Here is a 9,216-nt window from a genome sequence, read left to right as displayed (position 1 = left end):
TTATTGATTAAGAGTCTGAGTTCTTTATATGATATAACCAGCCTAAGTAGAAATAGCCAATGTGCTGAAAGGCAGTAGATTTCATTTGCAAAAAGAACAGCGTGAAAAGATCTGTGCTGCAGTGATGTCTTGTTTTCTTTACTGTTGCTGTGGAGTTGAAAGCCCATCTGTCCTCCTTATTATGTTAAATTCATTCAGGAGTCACTTCAAACTGAAGTATCCTTAACCTAGTGCTTCTGCAAACTAGTATATCCACATAGAAAATAGTTATTAAAATAAACATCTCATTATCAGCAGCCTAATGCAGTACCATTGTGAGTAATCAATGAGGTCTCTGGCAATCATGGGAATTATACAATATAATTGAGTTATTTATAATAAAATTGCTGAAGAGTTGCTGACTTTCCCAGTTAAATATTTTTTCTTTCTTTCACACAGCCTGCTGATCTTGCTCTGAGTTTTCAACGCACTATCTTTTCTTTTTGTCCTATCATAACTTCAGAACAGAAATCTATTAAGCTAAGCACAGGTTTATAAAAGATCATGAAGCTGCATAACTGAATCACATTGTGTTCCTTAAGCTTTAAAAACATCAGGTAAGAATTTTATGCTATCTTCCAAAATGAAATAGAAGCTGAAAAGATACAGTACAAAATATTTTTATGTGTTTCATCCACCTCATGCTGACAGTTTATATTTTGCCCCTTTTGCTTTAGTCTCTTAGCCATGCAGTAAAATGGGTTTGAATCCCCTGAACACTCATTACAGAGAACATGTGAGAGTCAGGCTAATGCTGAAGCCTCAGCTCTCAGTAAATAAGTATAGGAATAAGAAGCTTCCAGCAGATACAATAAAGGCATACCAATGCCTTTGCTTTGCCCCCTCTGCATTTGTCTTTTCCACTGGTAATTACCCACAGATAGAAATTTTGGTAGAAAGTGGCTTCTCCTCATCTCCAAGGTTTCCACCTTAGCTTAAACTGATGATGGTGATGTAAAATAACCCTGCAGATTTTACCCAAAAATGAATGAAAGAGTATTCTTGTTCTGTAGTTTCAGGAGTGATCTCTACCAGGTGGATGTTGGTAATCATCTGGAAGTAGTAAAGTTATTAACCACATCCAAAACTGGGTGTTTGCCCATTCCTACCTGGAAAGGGAAGGGAAATACAAGCAGCTGTGTTCTTGCCCTCTAGACTGTCTGAAATGCAGAACATGAATGCACTGGTTATCTTAAAATTTATTACAAATATTTTCTTCTCTCCATAAGAAGCTCTGGCAATTATTTGGACCCTCAGAGTTAGTTTGTTGTTAAAAGTCATAGTCCAGGTCTGCATCAGCACAACTCAGTTGTGAGACTATTGATACCAGGTTTTTTTAAGGAGGCAGTAGGCTTGTTCCCTTTCCTGTGGGTACAAGATTTGCAATGCTGTGTTCTGGTTCAAGATTGAAAGGTTAGAAGACATGCAAGTCACCAGTGTGAAAATGGAAGGAACCAAATTCAGAGATCCTATTCTGTGCCTTGAAAAATATCTAGAGAATAGCAGTTAAAGCTTCTGTGTTTATCAGGCAGATGAATTTGTAGGTGAGCTGACTCCAAGCTACACTGAAGTTGGGGAGTTTTCTGTTGACTGACGGCAATGAGCTGAGAAGGACACCTCAGAAGTCAGCTGGGAAAAAACCGCTCTCTGCAGGCTCTGTAGTCCTTCCAAACAGGACACCATATGTCTGTGGGAAGAGGGTGGGAGAGTTAAAACACGGTCATGATTGCTATAAAACAAAAGTTAGACCTAGATCCCCCAGTCTTGAAGGGTCTCCACCCAGCCTGAGAGACAGACAAGGACAAATCACATGATGGCTTGCAGGAGGTGCTGCCTTGCACCTTTTTTAATACCCAGGAGTGATGATGGAGGAAGGGTCATGCCAGCTTTTCTTATTTGAAAAGCTGCACTGCTGTGTTTCATTTTACTTAATGCAAAAGTGGCAGAAGGAGGGAGGCAGGAGAAAAGCATCTATATCAGACACAACAGAAGGAAATATGGGAGGAGGGTGGGGAGGTGGGTTGGTGGTGTCTGGTTTATGGCCCTTCTGTGCCATCCAAATGGTACAAAAGGCTAAAAAACAGCCTGAGCATCTGTGTTGCTCTCTGCACCACTATGATAATGAAAATCCACAAATGCTTAGAGGAATAAACAACATTTCAAGTTTCCTGAGGTTACATAAAAGAAATATTTATTCTATCTGAAAAAGACTATGCAGAGAAGTATTGAAGTTAAAAAAAAAAGGCATAACGTGTTCACAATGTGAGGGAGAAGAGCAGCACAGCCAGCAACCTTAACTAGGCTGTTTCCAAACTTCTGACTGCCTAACCATGCAGCCGTAATGCTCTGTTACCATATTTGTCATGCACACAGTATTATATAGATATATATAATACCAACTGTCTGGCTAGATATAGATATCTTATTTTTATTGGAATTTTATCCTCAGTCTCCTCTCTGCTTCTCTTTTCACAGTTTTTCTTAAGCAGAATGTGAAACTAATACTTTCAAATTTCAGCTGCACTTTTGAACTCATGATATTTGAAAGCAATTTTTTCTCATCACAACCTGAAACTGATATGTTGTTACCCAGGAAATGTTGCACATCTCAAAACTCTCCACTCACAGGGGAGGCGGAATGTATCCTTCTGAAGGTGTGGGATGCATGTGAAAAAAGTATCAAGATTACTTGGCTTCTTGGAAATTATCACTGCAGCTCTTCTCTGCCTTTTTCTTTACACAAGTGCCAAAATTGTCGCTTAAAAATGCTTAAAATTCGTATTCTGTCATGTAGATCCCGGAGTTTATTTTGAAATGCAAGCTCGTCTGTGAAAGATGTATTATGTACTTTGGTGTTTATGCTACATAAAAAAAAAAAATACAAAGTAAATCCAAACTCAGGTCCATAATTAGATCTAAGGAAGAAGTTAGTAAAGCACTCAAATGATCCCCAAGGTTAAATCCTGCCTGCCCAATGAAAGCCAGTGACACTGGGGTCCTGCAAGGTCTATGATGATCTAAGGATCTTAGCACCCCAGTAGTCTTAAAGACTTAGGCACCTAAATCTACCATCTAAAGATGGACAATTTCTTCCTATTTTATTACAAAGGAATTTGATTTTGGTGACAAAGAGAAGGGACAGAAGATGGAGCACAGTCCTCTAGCTCAGTGAGGTCAACATCTTGAATTTGTGGAAGTTAAATTAAACTAAAAAACAGTCTTCAAAGCAAGGAGAATTCTCATCCAGAAGGGAATATCAGGAGGGAAATTTTTTTTTTTTGTCACTTCTGAGCAGGATCAGATGCAAGATAGGAACAGCAGGGAACTTTCCGGTGAACATCCAAGTATCTTTATCCTTTTGGATGCTGGCAAGGTTAAGAAAGGGTTTTGTGAATTGTGTTCTTAAATTCAAATGTCTAAATCTCACATAAAACCTACCCAGGATATCTAACTGCCTCTGCTGAACTGATTTTGTTTCCTACTGTTTTTTCCTGATTGCTTACATATATATATACATATATGTATACGTATATGTATATGTATATTCCTTTTACATGTGTGCATTTTAACCCTGTAACTGCTGCCATGTTATGCGGCAAAATTTGATAAAGTTAAGATCAAACTCCTAATTTCTCTTCACTCCCAGAGTTCAGCAACTTTAGAGAGGAAGAATTTGTCATGCAGGAAAAGCTGTAGTGCTGATTCCTTCTCCAGTAATCACCCATCCATCTAATCCATCATACTCGACCAGATTATATGTAAATCTTATTAGCTCACATAAGAATGTAAAGGGGTTTCTTGCTCCCTTTGGTAAACACATCAGTCCAATAACCTGGACATCAACAGAAACAAGCTTTACACTTTATGGGGGAGAATCAATAATCCTAAGGATATGCTGATTATAAGTGCACACAACCACCAGGAAGGCTGGAGGCAGCTTATGAGAGAAATCCTTCATCTCTTAAGCTGATCAGACCCACGGATTTGCTGGGTTAGCTGATCATGCTTTCTTCAGAAGACCTATGTGCTTAATGCAACAGCTCAATAGTGGAGCATTAATTTTAATTAACAAATTGCTTGTAGACCTGCAGCTCTATCATAGTATTACTGTAGCCAGGGTTAGGAAATTGTCCGAAGAAAATAAATTTGAAGCAACTCAGGCACAGGTAAATAGCCTGTTATTATCTATGAACCGTTGTCATTATGGTCATTTCTGAAAAATCATGTGTTTCCCATGGTTCATTAAATCTGTTTTAGCGCCTGGATAAATGAGCTACTTTGAGGTGTCAGCAACAACCCCAAGCAGGAGGCTCTATTCTGCTAAGAAAGATGGCAATCAACAACAAGAAAGGTATTCCATAAAACATCTTATACAAAATTCATGGGTATATTAATTCATAATGTTAAATGGTTTTGGCAGCTAACTAGTCACAGAATTTCATCAAGACATGCACTTATAAACAAAGGGAGGACAATAGCTTTTCTTTAGCAGCTTTGTTCTGATACTTTTAGTCCTTCAGGGGAAAAAAAAATGAAAAAGTAACATTCTCAAGAGGGAAATTTTCTATTTCAGCAAGCCTGTCTACCAGATTGTCAGAAAATGTCTTCAAAATGGCTAGCATGAGGCTTCCACCAAGATTTGTCAACAAATGAGTCAGAAAAATCCCCTGTTATGGAATCAGAAAAAGGCAAGAAAGGAGAAGGGGAGGAGACAATGTGCCCATTTCAGCCAGGGGTTTGTGCTGCCCTTGCCACAAATAGATTTTGGAGCAGGCCAGGCTGGTTAATGTGACTACAGATCCTCAGCAGGCACTTACACGATGGCACATGGAATTTATTTCATGTGATACCTTTACAGGAATGCTATGAAGAGGGAGAGCAGAGAGGAGGGCTGGTGCTGGTGACTGTGCTGTGGTTTGAGGAGGCACACCCTAGAAATGAGAGAGAGGGGAACTACACCTTCCATTAGAACATCCAAACAAGCCAGACTCCCAATTCCTCTGGAAGGAAGGGCAGGACAAGAGGTGGGAGAAGAGGAAAGCAGGGAAAAGTCTGAGGGAGTGGGTACTGGAGAACTTCCGAAGGGAGCAAGAGGCTACTGCAGAGGAGGGCAGCCCTACAGCAAGCCTCGGAAATGACAGAAATTGACCTTAAGGACTCCAAAGAAAAGTTAGGGGAGAGGACACTTTATCTCCAACACAGGAACACTGAAAGTTGTTAAAAATTTGAAAGAAAGCCTGGAGAAAAGGACCCATCCTTCTCAAGAGGGATATTTGTTTTCCATCTTTTCGTATGTTTCATTTCTCACTTTTTACGTTCTGAATTTCTCTTGCTTAGACTGCTACCTTGCTTGACTCTGTGTGAGGTTTTCAGAATTTTTTCCCCCCTAATTAATCCTAATTTAAAATGCTACAAAGCTATTAACTTCATGTTGATGGGAAGGATTTGCTTTTTATTTCAAGGCCCTGCTGGTGCAGGGTTTGTGAGCAGGCAACCCTACATCCCCAGTTACTGTCAGTACTGACAGACCCCAGAAAAGTAGAGGAGAGATAAAGATTAATGTGAATTACTTTAGGAGAGATGCACAGGGACAAGAAGAGGAAACTCTTCCTCCCTTCCTCTCTCTAAAATCTGCAAGCAGATATGTGCTTATATGCAGATATGTAGCTAAGTGACACTGCCTACCCTCTGGCATCTTTCAAAGACAAAATCTGGCTGGCCTTGGACATGTACCTGTGGTAGAAAACTGATGATGACGAGTCAGGGAATTGGTTGCTAGAAATCAATGAATGACAGCCCTAAAAGTTGCCTGTGACTTACTTGAAGGTGTACAGTGGAAAGATTCTTGTTGATGTGTGTCCATATTACATGGTGGCCTTTTGTACCCTCCCCAGCAAAGCAGAAACCTGCCTGTGACTCAACACTCCTTGTGGGGCAGCCTGTGCTCCAAACCAGCCACACTCAGGATATTGAACACACTTTTCTTTCCCCTGAGTGCAACAGGGTATATGTGGAATATTATATTGGCTTCCAGCCACCTGCCAGAATCTGATGGCAGGAAATTTGCACGGCTCTCATTGTAGCCAAGTGACAGATAGTAAGTGAGAGGTGCCATTGTTGGAAGTATCAGTATCAGATTTTCCAACGCAGCCCTGTTGTAATGAGATCATACACATTGCTCAAGCTTCAATCAGAACTTCCACTGAAGGAATGAGCCTGAATAATAATAAAAGCAGAAAGCATTTTAAGTAAATAGAATTTCCCAGATACTGCATAATGCTGTTTGTTATTGCTATCTTTTATGAGCCTTGAGAAATATTTTGTATAAGAATGATTTCCTTCAATATAAGCTGTTATCTTGGAGGTCTCCTATGTCAATTCTTATTCAAAATATATTTCCTTACAGTCCCAACGTTATGAAAGCACAAATTAATGCGACCTCTTTGCTTCCATTCCATGTTCTTATAAAACCTCGCCACAGCTCTCCAAAGAACAGTTACGTGCTGCTTTGTACAAGTGTAGCCTAAACCACTCCAAATAATAAGATCCATTTTGGCAGTAAAAATTCATTTTATGTACAGCTTTTCCATCCCATGAAAAGCCAAGGTCTTTCAGTGAGGACTGCACGGAGCATTTTTTTCTAAGCTTGATTGTTAAGAAGCGTAGAGCCCATATCCCGCTCCGCTCTCCTGATGGAAAATCTCCACGAGCCTGAGCAAGTGCTGCTTCTTTTGAAGAGCTTGTGGGAGCACAGACAGGGATCCTGACAGAACAGGCAGTCAGTGCAACAATAACACCCCAGCAACTGCAGAAGGGAGGGCAGACTATTTTCAAGAGCTACAGTAATGCATTGTTTCCCTCTTGTCTAAAGCTTGCCGTTGGCAGAAGGACAGAGCCAAAACAAACTCCTACAGTGTGCACATTCCTGTTTAACATTTTCCTATTAAGACCATTTTCCCATTTTGCATAGTTTGCTTTTTGTTTTAGCATGTATTTATTATTGTTGGCAGCAGATAACAAAAATTATTTCATTATTTCATCTCATGAAGTTCTGACCACTGGATCTCAGTACACTGCTTTCTGCTAGTGTAAAAGAGCTGTATGATTTCAAAATTTCTTCCTTAAGGAGTTAAGATTTTGTTTACAGTCAAAGAGGATTCACAATTTATACATAAAGTCAAAATCTCTCATTAGGACAATTGAAATACTGAGAGTCTCATCCAAGAATCGTTATTATTCCACATATAGTTGTTATGGAAAGAGAAAGAAAACGTCTATGCAGAAAATGTTCAGTAATAAAAAGAGTGATGCAGTTAAGTTTTTACACATGGACTTAGTTTCTACCTCTTTTCATGATGTTATGCTCACCCTTCTGGTGTTCCTCTTACCCCTTGGGTTGGAGGTTTCTTTCTCATGGTGGCTGTGCTCCCAGCAAGTTGTCAGCATTCAAAGTCCTTTGCCGGGGGGGAATACAATGTTCACTTTGAAGTTCTCTTCTTTCTCTGTCTTGGATTCATTTGGGGTCACTTTTATGTGTCTGCTAACATGCTTTTACAGCCAGGCTTTATTTCACTGATCTTCACCTCTGAGTTACAGCCATTTTCGTATGGTAGATGTACATGTGCTAGATACTGTTCCTTTGTTTGCTTGCTTATCCTACAAACCAGAGTAGTCCAGCCCTAGGTCTGCATTTCTTTATCTGTGGGGCCTTTGGTGTCAAGCCTGTGTTCCATATTTCATCATCCCAAGTCTCTGCCCTTCCACACTGAACCCTGTGTCTCTCTTGTCCTGCCTGGCCTATATTTACCAGTACTGGTGAAACCATGGTGGCATCACAGGAAGATAAACCAGTGTAAAGCAAATCAGCCAGAAAGTCCTAAAGAGCTGGAGAAATTGCTATCGCAACCAAACCAACAGAGAAAAAGGCTGCAGGCAGGTCAAGAAAAGTTCAGACAGAGGAAGTCCTGACACCTTGGAAACTCAGTGCAAAGCTTGTGGCCATGGCAATACTGTATTACAAATCAACATAATGACAGCACATTCTTACATGATAGCTTTTCACCTTTCTTAGAGACACAAAGTAGATTTATATTCTTTATGTTTTTATTGTAAAACATTAATTTCACCCCCCAAGTAATTCTACCATTCTTATAAATACTTCACTTTTTTTTGTGATCTGCAGTAAAATGACAGTGGTAACAAAACAGCTATAGAATGTAACAGGCATAGTTTAGTGAAATGTATCATTAGGGACAAGGTGCTAAATTTCCTGGTTGTCACCTTTCTAGACAGGGTTTGTTGCTATTTTAGCTTCCAGCATTTTTAATTCTACTATCTAATATGGCTCAAAACAAATGTAGAAGTTGTAACATATAAAGAAATAAAAAAAGCTGGTAGCTGCTGAGCCTTGTATAAGCAAAGACAACAACTGGTGAGACTATTGTGTACACTTCACTTTAAAAAGCAGCACATGCCCAGAGCCTATCTCTGGATTATCCAGCGCGTGTCCACCACAATTAGATTTAATGAACACTCATACTCTCATTTCCTAAGGATTGGCATTTGAAATCATGGTATCTCTATGAATTGTTTTGATCTGTTTCCTCTTCCTTCCAGAAATCTTTTGTACTATTTCCCATACTTTGTCTATTTCAAAACAGGGCAACTCATCCCAGAAAATACTGGTTTCTTACTGAGGAATCATGGGTTCAAGCCTTATAAAACACAAGAAGATGCCACCAAACTCAAGACAAACCCAGACACAAATCTGCATCTCACTGGTCTTTGCTGGGCTGCTTCTCAGAGAACAGCTTGCTGGCCAGTTAATGGATTGCTGCACAGTGTTCAGTGTTAACCATTGTAACAACACTTGTCTGAAAAAAATTTATTAGGAAAGTCAGTGCAAAGCCATGAAGTAGCTGGTGGATTTTTCAGACGTAGTATCCCTTCTGTTTCCTTGGGGGTTTTTTTCCACCCAGTTTCTGCTATTTTTTTAATTTTGAAAAATAAGTAATAATTATGGAAAATATTTCTTATCTCTGTGGCAGATGCACAGACATTTTACCATCAAACACTGCACTGGTGATCTGAGTGAGGAAAAACAGTTCTTATTCTGTTGCTACTTTTCTATTTCAGCGAGTTCTAGATATCTCAGGCAGAGGGAGAGGACAATACTGC

The 9,216-nt window shown here is 39.6% G+C and overlaps 1 long non-coding RNA gene across 1 annotated transcript; it reads left to right on the top strand.

Annotated features, from left to right (window-relative positions):
* The first annotated feature begins 453 nt into the window (after positions 1 to 453).
* LOC125321846 lies at positions 454 to 9,216 on the top strand. The gene is made up of 3 exons (XR_007201705.1): positions 454 to 596; positions 4,297 to 4,390; positions 9,175 to 9,216. It is a non-coding gene; the product is annotated as an uncharacterized LOC125321846 (long non-coding RNA).

Source organism: Corvus hawaiiensis, chromosome 2 (genome assembly GCF_020740725.1).
Source record: "Corvus hawaiiensis isolate bCorHaw1 chromosome 2, bCorHaw1.pri.cur, whole genome shotgun sequence".
NCBI lineage: Eukaryota > Metazoa > Chordata > Aves > Passeriformes > Corvidae > Corvus > Corvus hawaiiensis.
Note: the sequence above shows the minus strand (reverse complement) of the source record. Positions and strands in the feature narration are given on the sequence as shown.